The sequence below is a fragment of the Lutjanus erythropterus genome, chromosome 5, assembly GCF_056507025.1.
Source record: "Lutjanus erythropterus isolate fLutEry1 chromosome 5, fLutEry1.hap2, whole genome shotgun sequence".
Lineage (NCBI taxonomy): Eukaryota > Metazoa > Chordata > Actinopteri > Lutjaniformes > Lutjanidae > Lutjanus > Lutjanus erythropterus.
In genome coordinates, this window is record NC_139321.1 from 36,453,791 (window position 1) to 36,477,334 (window position 23,544).

Sequence of the window (23,544 nt, forward strand, 5' to 3'; positions counted from 1 at the left end):
CACACAAGACACACTATACAATTCAAAGCTACACACAATAGCACACAATATAAAGTCCTACAAAGAAGAACATACCAGTCTGCCTGAGGTGAGTCCTACAGACCTTGAAAACCACAGCTATAAGTTATTATACTGAGAAACTTTCTCAATAAAGTGAGAAACTTTCTCAAATGTATAATAAGTTAGTATCTAAAAATAATGACAAACTTTCACTAAATAATGACTTTCTTAAAATATTGAGTTAGTATCTAACTGTACTCCTGTCAGATCAAATAGTGTATAGTATTTTGATGAAGTTTCTCATTATTTTGAGAAACTAAGTCATTATTTTCAGAAACTAAGTCATTATTTTTTCTCATAACTTAGGTGTGTTTTTGTGATCTCACAGATGCCCAAAAAAAGAACAAGACAAACATTTAAGTCCAGCTGCCTGTACTGTAACTTAGGCCAAACATTTAGTTATTTCCAGCAGTCTGTAACAAATGAAAAATAATGAAGACACCTTTTAGTGGCACCTTTTTTTTGGTGATGTTTGCAATCCTGTTTGACTGATGGGCTGTTCTGGCTCCATGCTTTTCCAAGATTTCCAAAATTCTACCAGTTTTGGCATGAAAACTTTCTGCTGATATGATCAACTCCAACGTACACAAATGCAAAAAATACCCATTTTACATACAGTATCTTCCAAAGACCATTCAGCTCATGATTAACTGATTGTTATCTGTTAAAATCTTCATCAAAAGAATAGTTTTAAACAAAAACAATGTTTGGATGCTATTTTTTCCTTCTCAATAGTACTGCCTGAACTTTGTGCATAGGCTGGATATCAATCTGATACTAATGTGTTAAAGAAAATATACATAATATCATTAATTTTGAATAGATTTGTACTTCTAACCGTGTATGGATGTGATATGATTGCTATCATTGTTGTATAGCCTGGCTCAGGCTAGGAAGGCTGACAGGCCAGGAGCAAAGCCACCGCCCCCAGCTAGGAAATAATACCGTGCTGAACCTGCAAGACCTTTTTTATACTCAAATCTGTGTACATAATAAACAAAACTGTGTTTTTCATGTTACTATGTGCTTTAAAGTAGGCTGGTAGGCAGATTTGTTGCCTTTGTCCAGCACCAGGCCAGCAGTTTCCCCTTATTTGCAGTCTTTCAGCTAAGCTAAGCTAACCAGCTGCTGACTGCAACTTCATATTTATATATGTATTCAAGTGGTATGAATCTTCTTATCAAACTCTCTGCAATAAAATTAATTAGTACATTTCTTAAAATGTTTAGCTGTCTTATAAAAACAGCAATTAATCAGTAAGTACAATTGCTGTTGATTAATTTCCCATCAATCAACTAACTGATTGATCAGATGAAGCTCCTTGCTTATATGTTGAGGCTGCACTGGTCCTTCTGGGAAAGGAACAACTCCTGCATACAGTGGGAGTTTTCTGGTATTACACAAGAGAACAGCAGTTACACCACTGCACCTTGTGATGCAGAAGCAGAGGCTGGAGATGGTCTGTAGCTCTCAGCCCACCACAGAGGAGGTGGGAGATGTTGCTTAAGATGGAGGTCAGTTTAGTCCTCATCCTCCCCTCTGCTGCTGCCTCCAGGCTGTCCAGAGCTTTTTTTTTTTTCCACCGGTTTGTTTATCCAGCCTGCCTCCCCCGCTGTGGTGCTGCCTCCCTAGCACACCACCACCGTACAACAACAGTGGCTGGTACATACTGCAAAGAGAGGATTGAAAACGTCAGTCAAATTAAAGAAAGAGATGCAGAATGATGTGCTTAGACTATTATCAGTCCACATGTCCACAGGCAGCCAAGTCAATCTATTTTGCGCAGAAATCAACAGAAATGCAGGAACATTTGATTATGGCAGAAGAACATACAGTGAGCACTTGTTTATTCATGTTATATTGACTGCTTAAATTGCCAGGGGGTAGTGTAAGATGTTCAATAGACTATACATGCTCCTCTACAGGTATATTGCTCCTTTCAATATTCACCTCAGTGTGTATGCCAAATCAGCCGCAGCCCTCCGACCTTTCAAGCAAACTTTCCCTCTGTCTATTGTGCAATGAGTCGGCACTTTTTTAAATTTATGTGCATTATATAAATTTGATAAGTGTATGAAATTCAGATGTGCTCTGTCACTGCACGCTGTTAATGATGAATTATTGACCATCTGTACGAGAAGCTTTTGAAGTATAAAATTGGTGCATAATGAGACTTTGGTTCGGAGGCATTTTCAGCTCCACCTAACCCTCCCCTCCCCCGCATGATTACATGTTGAATATTGATTATGCAAAGCCTTTTAAATGACATTAGAGATTAAATCAGCTTTGCAGAAATCAAATTTAACGTAGACTTGCTCAGTTCCGGTCATTGACACAGAGTTGATCAGCTGTGTTGTACAGTTCAGTGCATGTCATACACTCTTAGAAATAATGGTGCTATCTAGAATCATAAGGGGTTTGTCGCCTTGTCCCCTAAGGAGAACCCTTTTTGGTTCCTTGTAAAATCTTTTAGAAAGGTTCCACTTGGAATCCTTTAAGAGAGTTCTACCTAGAACTAATGTAAAGGGTTATATAAGGGGGGGGGATCTATTCACAACTGTTCCACCCTCTAAGGGTTCCAACAAGACCCCAGCCAGAGATTCTACCAAGAGCTTTTTATATTCCAAGGGTTTCATTAGATTCCACCCAGGAGGTTCTACTGAAAACCTTTTTATTTCAAAGAGTTTTATCCAGAACCCACGCAGGGGGATCCTCTGAGAAGCTTTTCATATTCCAACTTTTTTATCTAGAGTCCATTCAGTGGGTTCTACTGGAAACCTTTTAATATTCCAAGGGTTTTATTTAGAACACACTCATAAGGTTCTACCAAGAACCTCTTTATATTCCAATATCTAAAGCCCACTCATGAAGTTTTATCTAGAACTCACTCATGGTATTCAACAGAGAATGATTTTACATTCCGAGGGTTTTATCTAGAACACACTCGGGATTCTACAGATAACCCTGTTATGTTGCTATACAAAAATCTCATGACTACCCCTTGATGAAAGAATTCTTCAAGAATTTCAACAATCCCTGAAGAAGTCTTTCTTCCAAAAAGAGTTATTTGGATGAAAAGGGCCTTAGACTTAAAAAGAACTAATAATGAACCCTCTCTTCAGAAGCAAATACTTCTGAGTAGAACCTCAGCCCTCCTGGAACCCTCCCTTTGGAACCCTTATTTCTAGGAGTGGAGCTTTTAAGTTAAACAGAAGAACTACACCACTTTTACTTGTTAATTTTGCTGCTGCAGGTAATTTTCTAGACAAAAGTCACTACAGCAGCATCACCAAAGTATTAGGTGGAGATGATATCTTTAAAGTGGGTCATACATGTTTTAATTATCAAACAATCTATAGGTTAAATATATTTCACGTGAAGGGATTCATAATTCTGCTCATTAACTGCTACATTTATTTGTCCCCAGCTCACTACTTTCCACCTCAAAGGACCACTCAGATAATGAGCCTGTAATTAAACCTGGCTGCAATGGTTTTTGGTGTCCATGGAGAGAAACAGAAATAGTAGCAGAACTAATGCTGGCTTTATGTTGGGCAGAAAGAGCCCCAGATTAATATGGTCGGGTGTACTAAGAAGCAGTGACAGCCAGGCTTCAGTAATGTCCCTCGCTGCAGACCAAACTCTCTTTCTGAGCACTGACGGACATGAAAGAGCCTTCTGATGTTCTGACCTGTGAGTTTACCTTTTGTTCATCCTGAACTATGGTGCCTGTGTGCAGCGGCTCCTGCATTTCAGATCTGGGCTTTCAGTGAATCCAACCATGAAAAACTACTGTACTGGACCTCCATCATCATCTAGCCCGTGTTTGATTTTCTCCTGTTTTGATCTATATTTGCAACCTTTGTTTTCTATGGAGCGCTGAGTGAAAACCTGTTTGTTTAAAGTGCTTTAGCGATAAATGTAATTGGACGGCAACCACACAACAGCTGCAATATTGTCATAAATGCCTGCAGCATAATGTATTGAAACAATAGGCATCAGACACAATAATAATAATTGAAGAGCAATGTAACAACCCTCTATAGTAAACTTACTATTGAATATGTTGCTGGATAATTGCACAATTACAACTTATTACAATTTGTAGTCACACGTGAAGATACTGGAGATGTAGTAATGTTTTTGTAATTGCTTTTCCATCATTTATAGTTAAATTTATTATTACCATTCCTATACTTGGAATATTTTCACCACTTTACCTTGCTATCAGACAGCCATTTCAAATGCAGGACTGAAGCTGTTATATAGATCTCTCCAAAGCTACCAGACCCCTTTGGTAAAAACAGTAATTTTACCTTGCAGATCACAGGAGACACTCTTCTAGCTGCCTCGATTGGTTACTTTGCTTGTGCTGTTTGTGTGACTTTGCTGAATCCAAACTAACCCATAACCATAGTCCCATATAGTTTATTAAAATTGTTTCAGTCACTTGTATCATTTCATGGACTCATTTTGGTCCAAAATCAGCTTCAGTGTTTGGCCATAATCAGTTTTTACTATTCTTTTAGTCACTGGTTCAGTTACTGTTTCTTGTTATTTCTGTTAAATAAATGTATCACTGCAGTCAATACAAATTATGAGGTCTTTGCCAATTCAAATGCAAAAAATAACTGTATCACTGTTAAGCTATTAGGGGCCCCTATCACGTGCAAGTAAGCTGAGCCCCTATGCTGTGTATTTGCAGATCAAAAATCAGCATTCAGATATGGGGAAATAAAGAATTTCAGTCCTCCTACATCAGAGTGGATGAACCTGACATGCAACTACCTCACTGAATCCTCAGGTAATGTACTTCAGACATCTGTCAGTTTTTGTATTGCTAAGACATTTTACTTATCTGTTTTCATACTGCTGAACCAAACTTCATTCTTTTTTCTTTTTTCTTTTTTTTTTAATATTATTTTTTAGGCAGTTTTTGCATCTATTCATAGGACAGCTGAAGATATGACAGATGAGGGGGGAGAGAGAGAGGGGACGACACGCAGCAGGTGGGAGTCGAACCAGTGGCCGCTGCAGATGACCAACAGCCTCGGTATGTGGGGCGCACGCTCCACCAACGGAGCTACAGGGGCACCCCCAAACTCCACTCTAAAAGCAGGTGTTTTATGGTAGGGCCATATTTTTTCATACTGAAAACTTCAGTTCCACCGTCATTCAGAGTCTTTATTGATTCACTTTGATCAGCACACATATCATTTACTCAGCAGTATCATTAACTAACCTGTGAAAAAGGAGAGCTGTGGTGGTGAGACGTGACATATGACTGCTCTCATGCATGCAGTGATGGATATTTACATACACACACTTTGAACATATGTCATAGTAAGTAACTGGACTTTAAACTCCATGACAGTGTGTAACGTAGCATAGAGCTCCTGCTGGAGCCACCAGCATTTATTTTAACATTTAAAATGATATGATGCATAGATGCTATCATTTCTAATGTTAAGCTTCTCTACTGTCACAGAATTACCCCAAATACTATATCTTTGTGTCCCAGGTGCTATTTTTATTGTCCACAAGAAAAATGGACATTTGAGCGCTGCCAGCAACTTCCGTGTTCTGCAAGTTAAAATTAGTATTTGGCTTTGGAGAGAGTGATATTTGGCTTACATAACAGCAGTTTCTCATCGGAAAATGCTGCCTGATGGCAAGGTAAAGCAGTGAAAATATTCTACATATAGCGTACATTTAGAATGATATATACATACATACATATATATATATATATATATGTATACGTACATATATATATATATATATGTATATGTACATATATATATATATATATATATATATACATATATTTTAGGAGGGCCTTTTTTAGATGGCTAAAATACATTTTCCTGCGGTACTTGTCCACATTGCAGTTTCCTACACTGGTGCCAGTGCAGCTGCCTCTTCAAACTGGGGGCGTGTTGACCACCATCTATTGTAGGTAATACACGGAGTATGGATATATACTTCATAAAACCCCACAATAAAAAACTAAAACAGCATTGATGCCTTTATGAACCATATTAAATGTGGAACATTTTTCTCAATCAAAACAAAAAGCAGTGAAATTGGCTCTAAACTACTCTCCACCCCCATCTCACCCTCCAACCTTCACTGGATTTCACCACAGCAAATTGTACAGGACTACAGATAAGTACCTCATACAACCCCACTTAAAAAAAATAAAAAATAAAAATAAAATCAGAACAATGTAGTAATATAATATTTTTTAGTGTTAGGACTGCAACTAAATGTTTTCATTATCATTCTTTAGATTAATCCATTATTTGTTTTGTAAAAATTCAGAATATTATGGGAGAAAAAAATTACAGTTTTTAGGAGCCCAGAGTTATGCTTCAAATTGCTTGTTCTGTCCATCCAATTGTACAAAATCCTGTGTAAAATTATATCAAACAGAGAAAAGCAGCAAATCCTCCCATTTGAGACACAGCAGCCAGGAAATTCTCTTTTTTTCTTGACAAACAGCTTAAATAATTAATTGATTCTAATTTTCTCTTGAGCAATGAATAAAACAAACACACCACAGATTCCCCTGCTTGTCCTCAAATGACTTATGTTTCAAATAATGACCAGCATGAGTGACCCGCCCCCTTATGTGGGCCACGTGCCAGAGCAGTGAGTCAGTGTGGAGGTGAGCCGACCTATCAGAGGTCGGACGTGACGTGAGAGGAAAGTGTCTGTGGCCCTTCAAACCCAGTTAGGCCTAATAGCCAATTAGTGGTTCAGAAGGGAGGTGAATGTCAGCTCATTGTTTTGATGAGTGTCACAGCAGCTGGATAATACAGTATATAGCCTGAGGGAGGAACACTGGATGCTGGATTTCTCATTCGCACTGAGTCAGAATGCCGCCATCAGTCAGGTGCAGACAGAAATTGATTGATATTGATTATGCATTACTTGGTTTTAAATTTGCATCTAAAAAAACGGATTAGGAAATAGGTGTCAGGCCCTGCACTGACATTAGATGACGCTGTTGACCTAAATGTAAAAACTGACTGTAAGATATTGCATTATATTGGAAACAAATATGCATTTGAAAGGTGTTGTGCTGGCATAAATGGAGGAAACAGCTATTCTGGCTTGTCCAAATGTAACACAGTCCACCTACCAGCACCTTACTATTAAATTTAATATGTACTACACATGTAAAAAGGACATGTTATGGTTTTTATAAGAAATTAAAGGGATAGTTCACCCAAAAATTAAAATTCAGTCATTATTTATCCACCCTCATGCTGACTGAAGGTCAGGTTTATTTTGTTAGTCCACAAAACACTGCTGGACTTTCACAGGAAAGCAGCACTACAGAATCTCCCAAACAATGGAAGTGAATGGTGACCAGTTTGCAAATGTAAAAAAGAACTACAGAATAAAAACATAAAATGCCTTACATTGTTTGGGAGATTCTGCAACACCGTTTTCCTGTGAAACTCCAGTGGACTAACAAAATCAACCCGACCCTCAATCAGCCTGAGTGTGAGTAGAAAATGACTGAATTTTCATTTTTGGGTGAACGATCCCTTTAAGTGCAAGACTTTCTTGCCCAGGTAACTGCTAACGGTGACGATGTGCAATCCCTTAGCTAAGTGACCTTTACTTTGTCCTCTTTTCTGTGCTTGGATATGCTCTGTGCTTTGCTCCTTAAAATTGAAAAGAAAACCAAATTTTGAAGAAGTTTAAAAGATGCTGCTGGGAGACCTGTGAAAGCAACACTTACAGTCACATCTTTATTTAGCTATGTTAGCAAAATGTTAACTAGCTAGCTAACTAATCTAATATTAATCATTATCTAGCTAGTTACATCTGATAGCTAATCTTAGAAAATGAAAGCTAACTAGCTAGCTAATCTACGTAAATCATTAGCTAGCCAGGTAGCTAGAGACTTAGCTAGTGTTTTGCTAACATTAGCTAACTTAACATGTTATTATCTTTTAATTATCTATAATTAATGATCTTCAAAATTTGGTTTTAGCACATACAGGGTTCAACCTTAATGTTTTTTTCACTTGCCCAGTGGGGCAAGTAGATCAGGAGTCTACTTGCACAACATCACGTTTTACTTTCCCCTGTGCAAATTGTTTTATCTATTAGTGGTTATCAAAGAACAAATAGAATAGAATAGAACAGAGATAATTGTCATATGTAATCTAAGACTGCAACATCAAGAATATCAGAAAATGGTGAAAAAGTCTAGTTTTAGTTTTAGTTGTTTAGGTTGGTTAGGTTTAGGCAAGAAGAGTCAGAGGGGTCAGGGTAGTGTTAGGGTAAGAATATGAGGGTAAGACAAACAGAGGCAGAGTAGGGTGGGTCATGTCTTTGTCTTCATGGGAAAAAAATATATTGTATGCACAAACTCTAAAAGGAGAGAGCTGGCAGAAGTTCTGCTCAGTACGAAGCTTTCTCAACTGTTATTACAGCACATAGCAAAAAGGATTGGCACTTATGAAGGGTCAATTAGAACAAAAAGTTCCAAAGTAAACTGTCAAATTGTCAAAGTGTAGTTAACGAAGTGCACTAGCTGCACGTCCACTCACAGTGAGGGCAGAAGAACTTCTCCCAGTAAGTAGCAGTATATTAATATTTTGGAGTCGTGAGCCCAAATTGGAAAATAAGAGGTTACAACTAAATATTCAGAGTCTCTTATGTGAGAGATCTCTTGTGCAAATGAAGAGGAACCAAGCATTGATTGATATTGGATTGGCCAATTCAATTTGGCTGTTTTATTAATCAGAATCTCTGAAATCCACCAAGTAATTTAGTTTCAAGTACTTCATATCCACCTGTGCTGAATCAGAGCTGCTCAGGAGTCATTAACTTAATCATACCATCATTTGAAACTCCATTGGCAGTGTCCTGCTCGGCAAACAACAGCACTATATTTAGCCATATCTGATTCACAACAAATTGAATGGACATGGACTCTGATTATAATTATTTGTTTCCAGTCTGACAACACACCAGGGTTAAACTCTGAATCGCTATTTCATCACATGGAAAAAGAAACAAGAGTAATTCATATTTCAGTCAAATCCAACACAAAATCTGGAAGATTTTGCTTTCAGTACCCCTCCTTTAAAACGAGGAGGCTGATGTAAATGTCACTATGGATTATCAGTGCAGTTATTAATAAATTAAATGTCTCTGTTCCACCCTGCAGTAACGTTCTTGGAAAAGATTGATGGAACTTTAATGATCCCCATGGAGAAATGGGATATTATGACATTAACAGTTTTACTTTTGACATTTCCAACAATGATCCCTGGCCACCATTGTGATATTCATATATTTTAAACAATGCTAAAGCATACAGGAAAATTTGCATGACTCAGTAGTCTGTGCCCAGTAGTAAATCATAGGTTATTACTTTATAATACACTCCTCCAACCATTTTTTTGCATTTTAAAATATCACCCTTCAGTAGGTTGAGACCTTTTAATCACATGCTAACACACTCAGTCAGTGCAGGCTATTGAAATGGAGGGCAAGTCTCTTCCCTCTGCATGCCAACTAGCTTATTGTGAGTCAGGTTTGTAAGTGAATCCATGGGTGGTGTTTCCCTTAAAAGAACCATTTGAATTCAAAGCATCTCAAAGCATGGCTCTCAGCTATATTTACAGCTTGGATAGCGATCAAATGGGATCCTTCAGGGTCGATGAAAAAGAGCAGAACACAGCATGTGAAAACACACAAGGGAATGAGTCACTTATTGAGTTTCATGCTTCCTACACATTTTCCATTACCAAAAAATATGTTTCCAGCATTTAATTTTTTGACTGGAGGTAAAGCTTTATGTGTTAGTGACTGTACAGTACATAAATATACAGTATACATACCATGTATTTAACTAAGAAGGCACACAGAGATTAAAATCTAATTTAGAAGCGGGTCAAGAGAGGGTTGAATAGCACTATATTTCACATAACAGGAACAAAAACATCAGTGACAGAAAATACAACACTTATAATACAGTACATTAACAAGGCAGCAATATTTATTCATGTGCTTATTAGATAAATTAAGCAACTGCAGGTAGCACTGACCACAACCATTATTCGTCTCAGTCATTCAACTTTGGCTTTTGTTCGGCCGTTTCATGTTAATTAGAGTGCAAATTAATGCCGAATGTTCACTGAATAAGTAAGCGTCTGTTTATGAGTCGTAAGAAATAATTCATAATCTCATAGAAGGTGTAGATGTTCATAACAGTTAAATTGAGCAAAATGTTAATTAAGTCTGGCCAGCAGAAGTCAGTCTGTCACCTCACTCAAAATCCAGTGTGTTTATTTTCATAGCAGTCAGGATAACGGGCTTAGCTTTACATCGGCAGACAATTCTGAACAGCTGATCAACTTGTCAATTGTCAATTTACAGTGTTGCGCTCGTCTTACACCTGCAGCGTTCCTGCAGCCTGCCTGAGCTTCCTCAAGGCTGAGGAGGAGGGGGCAGGGGAAACAACTCGCTTCTGCCATCGATCATATATTAAATAGGATTTCAACATATTTAATATGAAGTCTATGGTTCCAACTCACTGTTTGGACTGTTGTACTCATTTTTGGATGTGCAGGTGTTACATATTGCACCTATAAAATGATAAGGACAGACGTGTTTTGCGAGCCTCTCTAAGGTGTCTGGTAAGGATATGACACCATAGTTCAGAGTATTTGTTTAGAACTGCATATTGCACTGTGGCTCTGCTATTATTATATGAGTTCCTTTCCTTCAAGAGATATTCTCTAATCCCATCTATCCCAAATGCCATGGTTCTAATTTTGCCAAATACCCTTATTTGCTTTTTGCTGAAGGTTAGATGTCAAGATTGATATCGCTCTCATGCCTACAATCAATTCAGGATCATTCCGATTGTTCCCAGGGTCCTATGTTCCCCACATTTATATGGCACATATAAACAAGTCAGATATTTTCAAGATTAAAGTCACAAATTTTACAAGAAACAAATTGTGTTCTTTGTCACTTTGCAAGGATTTGATCCAGCCATACTATTTTTTTTTCTCATAAATTTATGACTTTAATCTCAGAGAATTTTTGATTTTCTTCTCACAAATTTATGACCTTATAACCTCTGAGAACATTCATTCAACATTTTTTTTCTTGTAAATTGATGAGGGTTTTTTTTTCTTATTTAATGAACAGATATGAGAGTGGTGTTCATCGGCTCATCTTACTCATATCAAGGTAGTGAATAACTGTGAATAACTGTGAATAACTGTGAAAAACGATTTCCTTGAATTAATTTTTAATTACTCTCCTACCTTCTTGAACTAAAACTGTGGCCTATATGTGAACATTTATGCTGTATTATGATGTCATTTCCCTATATGGTAATATTTCTAGATCTTTACTCCTCGGCAGATGCAGAGAGGATGTTTTCCCGCTCTGTGATTCTTCTGCAAGCGCCATGAATAACAAGAGAGTCATTACTGCACGAGGCGGAGCAAGTCACTTCACACGGAGCAAGAAGGCACAGATTTATTTATGGGAGCACTGTATGAGACATGGGGAGCAGTGGGAGGTCGATGGATGGATGGATGGATAGATAGATAGATAGATAGATAGATAGATAGATAGATAGATAGATAGATAGATAGATAGATAGATAGATAGATAGATAGATAGATAGATAGATAGATAGATAGATAGATAGATAAAAAATAGTTCATAATCATAAAATCAAGCCTGTTTGAAGGTGGGTGTGCTCTCTGCAGCACCAAACAGGGCTCAGCAAACCAGGTAGTTACTTTGGTAAAAGCTCCTCAAATACCATCTCACACACAACAAACAATGAATTAACAGTATTATGAGTCAGTGTTTAATTCGGAATATGTCAGATCCACCTACTGTAGTGAGAAATCTTGTCTTTTGAAACAGTTTGCCTTTCATCGCCCTCTTTTCTCCCACCAACATAGTAACCAACAGAGGCTGTTAGCGAGCTGAGGTGACAAAATCCAAAATAGAAAGTTTGTACAGAAATACAGTTCAGTTCATTATGGATTATACTGATGACGAATTGACAAGAAGACTGTCAGCATATGATGCCTTTTATCTTGTGTTTCTGCAGTTATGTGTTTTTCCGGACATGTAATGAATTGTTAACATGTTGTATTTCTTACAGGAGGTTTGGTGTACTATTTTCCCTGGAGAGCGCAGGGAGCCTTAGTCAATTGAAAGTGGCAATATGTATATCGTTTCACATTTTGTCACCACTGCAGAAACAGATTATATGTTGTTACTGTCAGCATTTTCACAGCCAGGAAAGTCTGGCACCTCCCATAAAAAACATGTCCTTTTTTTTAACACAGTTTTGTGCAAATTCAATTTAATTCATGAGCTTTATAGGTGTTGATATTTAGACAGGCCAGACTGGATGTTTTTCCCTTTTCAGTCTTCATGCTAAACCAGGCTAACCATCTCTTACATTCATATTTACTGTACAAAATCTACAAATTAATTTATTTTTATGGATTATGTCAATGCTGACTTGAAAAGAGGACTGTTGTCAAATGATGCCTTTTATCTTGGGTTTCTAGATATTATTTTTCTGGACACGTAAGCAAGCGTTAATATGTTATATTTCTTAATGTGAGTTTGATGTAATATTTTACCTGGAGAGCACAGGGAGTTTTAGTTATGTCAAATTGGTAATATGTTTATTTTTTAACGTTTTGTCACCACTGCAGAGAAATTACAGAGAAAATTTCCTGCCACACCTCCCCTTGCCTCGCACTAATCTTGACAGATAGACAGACAGACAGGGTCATTATCATATATTACTGAGACAGAAAAAGAGACAGAATATTACAGAAGGACTGAGACAGAGTCCTGGGAGTGTTGTGGCTGCTACAGTGAGCGGCTGGTTCGTTCCCAGTTTATAGGGTGGCTCCCTCTTCTTATCTCTGCACATTTGCAGGTGCTCTGTCAGAGGCAGACCTCACTATCAGCAAATCTACCACAGTGGGGACTCGAGAGCCGGAGGAGCAGAGTCGAGGGAGCAGCAGCACCGAGAGCAGAACAGAAGAAAACGGCTCCCCTCTCACAAATAACCAAACGGTCGATGCAAGATAATAACAGATCCGAATACTTTGGAGACGCTTATCTAAAAATACTGTTGGGTTTGTGCTGATTTGTAGTATTGATTTTTTTTTAAATGTGTCATGACATATCAAAATGTATTGATGGAGCTCAAAATGTTGGGTTTTTACAGTGGAGATTGCTCCTTGGAAATTTGTTGTTATGAGTGTGGGAGTCTAGTTTGAAAAGCTCAAAGGATGGAGGAATGAATCTGTATTGTGTGAAGGAATGGACTCTTATCCAGTCATATAAAATGTTTCATTGTATTGACATCAGACATATTTCACAGATAGAGATCATTTCCAATTGGATATAAAATATCTCAGTCAGAGAGGGTAATAATCCAGGGGAAGTGCCTACAGTAATTAAAGTATGTCATGCTGATATTCCCTTAAAACAGGGTGTCAAACTCAATTTCATCCTGGGCCACATCAGCATGAAGGTTGCCCTCAGAGGGCCTGTTGTAAATGTGAGACTATGCAAATATGTCTACCTGGTATCATATTACATAATCATCTCTGTATTTGGTTATTATTGGTTTTAGTAATAATGTAATTATTTATAACTACCTCTGAGCGCAGAAGTCTAAGAAAAATGAAAATTACAAAGTAATAAAGTCAGAATGACAATAAAGGTTCTCTCAGTTTGTGTAGGCTACAAGCAAGGTCTCAAATCCAAAATGTGTATTTTTTTTAAACAGGAACTGACTGAGTGCCACTGCTGGAAACAGCTGGATTTTAAGCACTATGCAGTGTGATCTGACATCAGATCAGGATGCATTCTGGGACATACAGTTTATGGACACTGTAGTTCAATAATTCAGCATATTGTACTGTTCAAGTTATAATCTTTGCAAGCTCTTGAGGGCCACATAAAATGAAGTGCGGGGCCAAACCCTGACCCTGACATATTTATCTTAAAGGGATAGTTCAGGTTTTTTGAAGTGAGGTTGTATGAGGAACCATTCTTTTCTCTAGTTTGCAGAGAGGAGTATCATTGTAAGAAGCTTAGCAATGTACTGCTGTGGACAGAGCCAGCAGAAAAACATAGTTTAGCTATGAGCTATGTTTAGAATACTTTTAAATGGCTTTACCTTGATGTCAGACAACCTTTTATGATGAGAAACCGCTGTTATGTAAGCAAATATCTCTCCAGTCATTTTATTCTGCAGAACACAGGAGTTGCTGGTCTACCACTGCCTCTATCTTTGTTTGTTTGTTTTCTGTGACTTTTGGGGAATCCACACATCTTTTAAAACACTGAAGTCACACAATCACACAAAAAATGAACCAGTCGAAGCAGTGGTAACCAGCAGCTCCCATGTTCTGCAGGGTAAAATTGCTGTTTTTGCCAGTGGAGTCTGGTGGCTTTGGAGAGAGTGATATCTGGCTTATATAACAGTGGTTTCTCATCATAAAAGGCTGTCTGATGGTAAAGTTATGAAAATATTCTAATTGAAGCCTGCACTTAAAGCTACAACAAGGGGCTTTTAACTGTTATTTAACAGTCTAAATTAATAACTGATGCCTCTATATGACCTACATAAATTAACAAGACCATCCATGAGATAATTGGCTATTACTATATGGTTGTTCTTAAAGGGATAGTTCACCCAAAAATGAAAATTCAGTCATTATCTACTCACCCTCATGCTGACTGAGGGTTGGGTTTATTTTGTTAGTCTGCAAAACACTGCTGAGTTTCACAGGAAAACAGCGCCACAGAATCTCCCAAACAATGGAAGTGAAATGGTGACCAGTTTTCACATGAAAAGAAAACATAAAATGTCTCCATACTGCTTGTCTGGCATAATCCAAATCTCCTAAAGTAAATAAACTACACACACACACACACACACACACACACACACACACACACACACACACACACACACACAGTTCAGACAGTGTGCATGTGAATGTGGCTCCAAGCTAAGGATCTACAGTGAAGATTCAGGTCAAAAACATGGTGTAAGTAACATATTTTTACTCAACTTGGCATGTTGAGGCTTTAGGAGACTTGGGTTACACCAGAAGAGCAGTATGGAGGCATTATATGTTTTTATTCTGTTTTTTATGTTTGAAAAACTGGTCACCATTTTCCTGTCAAACTCCAGCAGTATTTTGTGGACTAAAAAACTAAACCTGACCTTCAATCAGCATGAATGACTGAATTTTAATTTTTGAGTAAACTATTCCTTTAATTCCTGCCAGAGTCTCCTTGAAATAAGATGAAATGAGTGTGTGTTTACAGTTGTCCCAGGCAAAGTTACAGTGAATGGTACGTTAGCCAGCTAAAATGAAGCCAAAGGAGATTCATCATTTTATTTTCTACATTATATTCTGTGGTTATGATGGTGGAAACACTACAACTTTTGTCCACAGGGACCTCCAAGGTAAGCAAAATATAGAAGTTCCCTGTAGCAGCTTTAAACTAATTTTTATTTTTGTTTGTAGGTGTGATCATTTTGCTGCTGACCCATATCAACACGTTGCTTCCACACCACACCAGTACTCCTGCTGCGTCTCCACCTTCTACTGTGGGTAATAACACCAACTATGGATTAGTAAACCATATAACCTCATGCCAAATAATCCAATCTATGCTTATAACGGCAATCTAAAAGAGTGTTTGGGAGTAAAGCAGCATTGATTCCTTTATGAACCATGCTGAATGTGGAACATCTTTTTCAATCAAAACAAAAAGCAGTGAAATGGTCTCTAAACTGCTCTCCAGCCGCTTCTCACCCTCCAACCTTCACTGGGTTTCACCACAGCAAATTGCACAGGAAAGCACCTGAGCAGAGGAGCGAGCAGCTTTTATTAATCTTTCTTTCTCTCAATTCTTCGACTCTGACAGCTTTTAACTGAATTGTCTGCTCGGGCCTGTGGAGTCCAGACACAGGCCGGTGAACGCTGTGACATCTCCACTCCCCTCAGCTCTAGTGCTGCTGCCTTCATCCAATTTACCATGAAAGGAATCCAGACAGTCCCATAATATGACCCACGGCTGCCTCGATTGAACACGGTCGACAACTCTGGGCCTGGGCTTCACACACATAACCAGCCGGCTATCTACAGAGGACCATTGGCTGCCTGCTAGCCCTTGATAAGGCCCATTGCCCAGGGAAACGCTGGACAGGTCCATCTGGCGGCATTTCATAGTGAAGAGTGCCCCCTGGTGCCTCTGAGGGAGCAGCACAGCTCCAGAGCCAAAGTGAGTGGTAAACACATCGCCTGTAACTGTAGTCAGGGGGTGGTTTTACTGTCGGACACAGATTACAGCAGTGTTTCCTCTCTAATTTCACGCGGCAGCGGTGCTTGGGGTAATTTTTTTGTTGTTTTGGTTCCACATCCATCCCCGTGTCAGTCACAGTTATCTTTCTAATGCAGGCGACTGCAGTGGGGATGTTTTTTTTCTACGGATACTTTATCACAATGAAAACATGATTTGTCAGCGTTAGGGCTATACCTCCATTTGTTTTGAGGGGGAATTAGAAAAAAAAAAAAAAACTGTATAGAGCTATTCTAATGTCACTTTTTTCTTGCTGCGGTTGTCATTTGTTTTCATTCTGTGATGCCACACCTCGTGAATAATGAGAAATCAACGCTCTGCAGCTCATTACTGTACAATTAAGTCACAAGTTTCCGACTGAATGGAAGGAGCTCAAAATAACTGAGTGGATTTCTGCTGGATGGAAACAAAAACTGCAGTGATACTGAGTTCAACACTTAAAGGGACAGTTCACCCCAAAATATAAAATACATACTGTATTTTTCCTCTTACCTGTAGTGCTATTGATCCATCTCGATAGTTTTGGTGGGAGCTGGTGAGTTTTGGAGATATCACCCGTAGAGATGTCTGCCTTCTTTCCAGAATAATACAACTAGATGGCAGCTTGTGGTGCTGAAACTGTCAAAAAAAAAAGAAGAAAATATTTGACATTGTCATTTCTTTTTCATATTTTTTAGGGTTTGACTTACTGCAATTATTAAAGTAATATTTAAGGTACAGTTCAATCGAATTATATCCTCATCTGGACGTTGTTTGCTACCATCACCCATAGTCAGACGCTTCCACCTCAAAACCAGTTGTTGCTTGTTTACAGTGAGGAAACATGGGTGTCTGAATGGGGACATAGTTAGCACACAGCTAAAACACCTGCGGTAGCACCCTTTTACCGATTCTGGTAACAACAAGGCTAAAGTAAATTGAAAAAATGTCTTACTGATAGAAAGGTAAGAAGTTATACTTCACTTCAACAGCATTATATTGGCTGAAAACATTACTTGATCATTTGTGTTCATAGTCAAAGGAAAATTTTAATAGAATGTTAGCAAAAAGGTATCTGGTTGTGGACACAGTTGAGCTACTTATTTTTCCTCTTACCTGCAAAGCTTTTTATCCATCTAGATAGTTTTCAGAGTTTTGGAAATGTTGGCCGTAGAGGTGTCTGCCTGGAACTAACTAAATGGCACTCGGCTTATGGTGATCAAAGTGGCAAAACAATACGAAGAAGGATGTTATACCTGTTTCAATCCACTCACAAGGACTACAGGCCTGTCTGATGCTCTCAAGAGAGAGATACTCTTGTCACAGGAAAAAATTGTAAGACTGATCTAAAAGCACTGGAGCTCACAGACGGAGGCGACAGAACTTTTATCATTAAGAGGCTGACGTTTTGACGCACAAAGCGTCTCCATTAGAGTCAAACAAAACTGGAGACTCACATCCTCTTAAATCACCTCCCCTAATCAGGCACTGATTCAACACAGGCTGGAACTACAGGGAGGAGCCAAACATCAAGACCAACCTCATCAGAAAACAACTACACAACACAGAACAATTCACAATAAATAACTCACATCGAAGCTGCTCATATCACAAAACCTGTAGAGAAAGAAAACAAGACTTTGATGAAGACGCAGTGTGCGTCGAAATGTCAGTCTCTTAATAATAAAAGTGTTGATGCCTCAGTCTGTGTGCTCCACTGCTTACTGATCAATTTTCTAATTTTGTGTCTCTGACGCCAGAAAATACTTTTCTAAAACTCAACAGGAATGTCTCTTTCCAGAGATCATGACCTAGTTACTCAAGTTAATCCACAGACCTTGTTAGTAAATGATTTAAAGTACAAGTTACTTTCCATTTTAATATTTATTTATTTAGGGTGTAACTCATTGTAATTATGAAAGTAATGTTAACATTGAAGTTAACATTATGTTAGGTTAACTGTTTGCTAAACCTCACCAATCTAAAAGGCCAACAGACCACTTGCTTTGAGATCAGTTAATGTCAATATCATCAGAGATTAATGTTACAGATCCATCGTCTCCAACAGAAGGTCCATGACCCCTAGGGGTCCTCAGAGTTACTGCAATGGGGTCTCTAAATCATTTTTTATATATCTCTATATTTTTTAATTAAATGTTGTCTGCAAATACTTGTATCCAACATGTTGTTTGCCAGGATAAATCAGCCTATTCATCAAAAAAATAAATAAATTACACAACATTGACAAAGGGCTACCCATCAGTCCTCATGCAATGTGAGCTAGCTAACGTACTAAATCACTGCGCAGCACATATCTATAATGGTGAACTAGTTAGCTACATATTACTGAAACATATTTGCATTTTTATATACAGTAGGGAGATCCTGCTCCGACTCTGTATCAACTCAAGGGTCCCTGGCTTGAAAAATATTGTAGACCTGTTACAGATGAAAAATTAATATAGCTAATGTTAGCTAGCTAGCTACATTTTCAACTACAGTTGCTTATGTGCAACTTACTTCAATGAACTTGCCAGAGGAGAAGTTTTTAAATGCAGGGATCTCAGTGTTTTTTTGAGCTGTAGAACAAGAAATGATCAGATAATGTAGTCTTTTTTAGATTCTGGTTAAAAAAAAACAGTGTGGTCAGATGTGGTCAGGGATTGTCTCTTGTTCTGGGTGTTGGTCCATCATCATTGCATCATTGTCAAAAGACAGGTGGTGCAGTGTAGTGCAGTGTTCCTTGATTTTGATCTTGATTCCACCTTCATTCAGTCCCCACATTTAGAACAGACTAGTTGTAATGACAGTATAAATGGCAAATGTAGCAAAAGTAAAAGGTAGATAACTGGCTCAAAAATATAGTTGAGTAAAGAGTAAATGTATGGTTTCAGTACTTGTTTCTTAAAAACACTATTGTGTGTTACTTGTAAGTCTTTACTATCCACCCGTCCACTCAAAGATAAGAGACTACAGCTCAGCCAGTGAGTACACTATTAATGTTTACATCCCACAATGTCACAAGCAAGAGCCTCTCATCCATGAGTAGATGCACACTTAACTTCTGCGCTGCAATAAGGTTGGTGAGTGTAGTTCAGTAGAAAGAAAATAGTTCCTACTTGAAACTGCTCTCAACAAGGTTTGTGGATTGTCATGATTTCTCGCCAGAGGTGTTGCTGTTGAGTTTTTTTTTTAATGTATTATAAATGTATTTTTTTCCACTTTGAGCACCACAAGCCAAGTGACATCTAGATTTATTATATTCAAGAGAAGGCAGACATCTCTACAGCTGATATCTCGCAAACTCTGCAACTCATACCAAAACACCCTAGATGGATAAAAAGCTCCACAGGAAAGAGGGAAATACATATTTTGACTCTGGGGTGACCTGTCCCTTTAAGCTATATTTAAACTGTTTGGTAAAATGGGTAACCAAACTAATTATACACAGTCCCATGAGCAGATGCTGCTCCAGGGGGTTTTCCTCTTCCCTTTTAAAAATACAAACTAATGAAATACATGTATTGCTGGGGGCAACATCAACAACCCTGTGGCTGTTTTGGCAAACTTACAAAAAAAAAAAAAAAATGCTGAATATTGCCACAAATTTTCTGCATCTTCAATCCAAAACTACTCTTATTTCCCAAATCCTCCTGCGTTTCTCTCTCTCTCTTTCTCTGCGGGTGTGAGAGACACTGAATTGAAAAAGAAATGGAGCGAGAGACAGTGAGACACCTGAAATACCTTTTATTTATTGGGCTGAAAGTTTGTGTATGAGTGCGTGTTTGTGAGGGCAGCCGCTCATCTCTCATGGTAGGAGTGTGCATCGTTTTTTTTTTTTTTTTTTTTGGTGAGTGTGACAAATTGGGGCCCTCGGCTCTGCGATAGAGGGAGCCAGGACCATCCAGCCTGCATTATTCATGAGGAGTGGGAATGTCGAGCTGTGATATGGTGTCTGCCACCACAACAAAAATACAGTCAGAATGTCAAAACCCTACAAGCTCATACATTTACCCATCTGAACCCATAACCTGATAATAAACAGGACAGTGAGGCAGTGTGACACCAGCTAATGAGAATACTGACAATTTTAAATAAAACATTGATTTTTCTTGTGGAGAGAGTTGGTTTACAACTCACTTTTTTAATTAAAAGAACACAAGTGTATAAATTTTCCATCAAGTTTTTAAAATTCTTTTTTTAAATGGAATATCACCAGTCTTACTGTATATATATATTACTGTATAACATCAGCATCTTAGCAGTATTTTAACTTTTGACACCTATGTACTTTCGTTATTACTATTTTGAAGGCTGTTACCATCATTATTTTCTATAGTGTGCCTGATGTGCAGGCACACTATAGAAAATCAGCCATACTTATTCTTCTTATTATTATTTTTCTTCTGCTGGATTTTCGGCGCGTAACTAGTCCTGCACCATTGGGAGCACGTCAACAAGAAGTACATTAAACGTGTGGAAAATTTGGGCATTTTCATAACTACAATAGTTTTAATGAAATCACAGTTTTTGTTTTGGGAGATTTTCAGTGTGTTTCAGACTTTATAATGGGTGTGTATTGCGTGCAGTCGTTAGAGTTAGAGTGAGTGATGTCATCACTAGAGTGGAGAGGAGCTGTAAAATCATCTGGAAATTTTCTCTTAAACTCAGCCCCACGGCCACAGTGTTCACTCTACATACACAAATTGTACATCAGATTGTAGGAAAAATCATGTCGGTCGCAGAGGTGTGACCACCAAAGCAAATGGACAAACGGTTTTGGCTGCCTGAGGTCCAAAAGGACAACAAGTCCAACCAAATGCCACATTCACTCCCATGTTAAGCGAGAACCAACATTTCTGGAAGAAAGCAGATGATTCCAGTTTTTTCCATCGTGGTGGTGGCCTCATTTTTCACACCACAGAAATAAAATTTGCACCATCATGTTCAGCAACCCGTCCTCTCACTCACCGTATGAGGTTTTTAGATGTAGCAATTATGGTGTTTCATTAAACAGCTGTAGTTTGAGAGATAGTTTGTCTCAATTTTTGCCTGTTTTGAGGTATTTAAAATTGAACGAGGCGTTGCACACAGGTGATTGGCTGAATAAACCAACAGCAGTGAGGTCATCTCAGTATTCAAATGTCACTGTGCTGTTGCAGACAGGTGATTGGTCAATTTCACCAACCTGAGTTCTTTGCAGTTAAAACCTCATACAGAGACAATTAAGCTACACCTGAAGCAGGGTTTGAAATTATTAACAGTGTAAAATGACTGTCTGTCTGTCTCTCTGTCTCTGACGCGCTGTCTGCCTATTGTCCATTTCTGTCTGTCTTTGTCTTTCTGTGTCCAGTTTTGACATTTTTGTCTGCGATCTATTTCAACTGTTCAGAAATTTAAACCTTGATCTGCTTCAGGTTAAATTCTTTCTTTCTTTCAGTCCTTCCAGTATTCAAATGTCACTGCTCTGTTACATTCAGGTGATTGGCCGGTTTCACCAACCTGAGGCTGGTCCTGTCCTCTGATTGGTGGATTGACCTAAAGCTTTTTACAATTAAAACCGAGAGAATTACACCTGAAGCAGCTGTCTGTCTGTCTCTGTCTGTGTCTTTCTGTGTCCAACTTGGACATTTTAGAGAGCAGTCTTTTTTAACTGTTAACAAATTCAAAGTCTGAGTTGGTTAATGTTAAATTTATCCATTCATTCACAAAATGCCTGTCTTGCCTATACAGTAGATACATGTCCACTCACAGTTACTGGGCAGAAATTGACAAGGTGGGGCTGCTGTTTAGCTCAGTCAGAGTGTCCGTCTCATGTATGAAGGCTGTCAGTCCTCTGCAGCGGCCGCTGGTTCGACTCCCGCCTGTGGCCCTTTGCTGTGTGTCATCCCCTCTCTCTTCACCCTGTTTCCTGTCTACTCTTCAGCTGTACTATCAATAAATGCAAGAAAAGGCAAAAAAAATAATTACAAAGAAATTGGCCAGGCTGAATTTGATTGGCTTAATTGAAAGTCTAGCTCTAAGTCTAATATCCATGGCTGCCTACTGACATTTTTAATATCAGACATATTGTTCTTCTGTCCTGCTTACTCACACAACTTCTTATATACACACACACACACACACACACACACACACACACACACACACACACACACACACACACACACACACACACACAAAAGCTGTTCTTTGTGTCTGTAAGGGGACTTTTAGTGTCATACACTCAGGGGCGCCGCCAGAAATCTTGGGCCCCCTGTCAGGCCCGGGCCCTTAGAATCGTCCTAATTTTTGATTGATTGATTTGACAGAATAGTTGTAGTGAGTAGCCATTTTAGTTTTTTAAGTTTTTTAAAGAGTTCTCTTAATGTAAATCAAAATACACATTTTTAAGCCCTAATTCTAATTTATCTTTGATTCAGAAGGATTACAGCGTTGACATGTTATGGTTGAGACACATCTGAGGAATATTATTTAATAAATTTGTTGAAAAACAGAAAGCTAACCAGTACTTGAGCAGTATTCCTGCTTTTTGGAAACCAGGAAGTGAGACAGGGGTCCTTAACGTATAGCTAACCTGTTTTATGCCTGATGAAATCATGTTTATGTAAAAATCTGACAGAGTTGAAATCTGGGGCACAACTTTAAAACGCCAACTTTTTCAGATATAATTCAGTTTCAAAGAAAGACAAAGATGATTACACAGTTTTTAGATTTATATTATCAGGAAGTGTTGTTAGTTTTAGATTTTTAATAGAAATTGTGACTTCCTGTGTGATCCATTTGTTTTTATTATTAGCAGTATTTATTTAACCTAACCCTGTTTTAATAGTATTTTACATCTTTTGCTTTTATACAGGGTACCTACAGCATCTGAAAGTATTAAAAAGTACTGAATTTAAACATTTTGAAGGACAAAGGCCATCATAAAATATAGATTTATCTCCAGTGAAATATTATTGAGTTTATATTGTGACTTTCTGTTGTTCTGTTGCTGGTCTGGAGGGAACATTTAATTACATTTAAAACATTTAATTATAATCCTGATCTAAATTTATTCTGTTTTAAAGCACTATATTTTTTTGA

The 23,544-nt window shown here is 38.1% G+C and overlaps 1 long non-coding RNA gene across 2 annotated transcripts; it reads right to left on the reverse strand.

Moving 5' to 3' along the window:
• Window positions 1-327: 327 nt before the first annotated feature.
• LOC146327236 (uncharacterized) lies at window positions 328-22,316 on the reverse strand. 2 transcript variants are annotated; one of them, XR_014770586.1, is made up of 3 exons: window positions 22,211-22,316; window positions 16,972-17,097; window positions 328-1,729 (listed from the first exon to the last, which is right to left on the reverse strand). It is a non-coding gene; the product is annotated as an uncharacterized LOC146327236 (long non-coding RNA). The 2 variants fall into 2 exon arrangements; XR_014770585.1 differs by lacking the exon at window positions 22,211-22,316 and adding an exon at window positions 17,575-18,013.
• Between the last annotated feature and the right edge of the window lie 1,228 nt (window positions 22,317-23,544).